Below are 1,617 nucleotides of genomic sequence, written 5' to 3'. Positions count from 1 at the left end.
TGGTGGCGCAGTTGTTAGGAATCCACCTGCTAATGCAGGGGACATGGATTTGAGCCCTGGTCCAGGAATATCCCACATGCCACAGAGCAAGTAAGCCCATGTGCCACAACTACTGAGCCAGTGCTCTAGAGCCCATGAACCACAACTGAGCCTGCAAGCCACAACTACTGAAGCCCGTGAGCCTAGAGCCCATGCTCTGTAACAAGAGAAGCCATTGCAATGAGAAGCCTGTGTACCACAAGGAAGAGTAGCCTCCACTCGCCACAACTAGAGAAAGCCTGTGCGCAGCAATGAAGACAAAACGTAGCCAAAATAATAAATAAATAATAAATAAATAATAAATAAATAAATAAATAAATAAAATAAAATTCACCTTCCGAGCTCTCTTTGTGCCTAGCACAGCCATGGCTCATGTCTCCTCTAATCATTTTCCTAAGGAACAGACTTAAATATGCCCTAACAGGAGATGAAATAAAGATCTGCCTGCAGCGTTTCATTAAGATTGATGGCAATGACTACACTGTTATAACCTACCCCAGTCGTTTTATGGACGTCATCAGCATTGGAGAGACTGGAGAGAATTTTTGTCTGATCTGTGACACCAAGGGTCGCTTTGCTGTTCATTGTATCACACCTGAGGAGGTCAAGTACAAGTTGTGCAAAGTGAGAAGGATCCTTGTGGGGACTAAAGGAATCCTTCATCTGATGACCCATGGTGCTTGCACCGCCCGCTACCCTGATCCCCTCATCAAGGTGAATGACACCACTCAAATTGATTTGGAGACTGGCAAGATTACTAATTTCATCTAATTTGACACTGGTAACCTGTGCATGGTGACTGGAGGTGCTAACCTGAGAAGAATTGGTGTGATCACCAACCAGGAGAGACATCCTGGTTCTTCTGATGTAGTTCATGTGAAAGATGTCAATGGTAACAGCTTTGCCACTGGGCTCTCCAAGATTTTTGTTATTGGCAAAGGCAACAAGCCATGGATCTCTCTTCTCCATGGAAAGGGTATCTGCCTTACCATTGCTGAGGAGAGGGACAAGAGACTGGCGGCTAAACAGAGTAGTGGATAAAATGATCTCTAGGTGACATGATTGGAAAAGTCTTTGTACTTAATTAAAGATAATACCACATTAAAAAAATAAGATTCACATTCCTAGGAGAGGCTGAAACTACAATGAAGTCTTGGTTTGCTGTTCTGGGAGCAAGTTACTCCATTTTGGGCTTTTTTTTTTTAACAATGCCAATTATATCTCAAAAATGTCAATATTTCTCTAATTTTAATGTGTGAAGGAAGGTCTCCTTTAAATTCTGTTAGCAGTGTTTTATAATTTTCAGTATGGAGATCTTAGGTATCTTTTGTTAAATGTGTTTCTACGTATTTAATATTTTTTCATGCTATTGTAAATCAAAAAACATTTTATGTTCCAATTTTTATTACTAGCATATAGAAATACATATATTGCTAGCATATAGAAATACAATTATTTTTGTTTTTACCCTTGTTTCTGTGACTTTGCTAAATTTGTTTCTTAATTTTAGTAGTTTTGTGTAGATTCTTTAGGATTGTCTATGTAGACAATCACATTTTCTATGAACAAGGGCAGTTT

General features: G+C 39.5%; 1 pseudogene across 1 annotated transcript; it reads left to right on the top strand.

The window, feature by feature from the left end:
• Positions 1–411: 411 nt before the first annotated feature.
• LOC308616450 (small ribosomal subunit protein eS4-like) lies at positions 412–1,080 on the top strand (annotated as a pseudogene). The gene has a single exon. The product of its transcript is annotated as a small ribosomal subunit protein eS4-like (transcript).
• Positions 1,081–1,617: the final 537 nt, after the last annotated feature.

Source organism: Mesoplodon bidens, assembly GCF_964165515.1.
Source record: "Mesoplodon bidens genome assembly, chromosome: 4".
NCBI lineage: Eukaryota > Metazoa > Chordata > Mammalia > Artiodactyla > Ziphiidae > Mesoplodon > Mesoplodon bidens.
The sequence above is the reverse complement of the archived record's forward strand: the minus strand, read 5'-3'. Positions and strand labels throughout refer to the sequence as shown.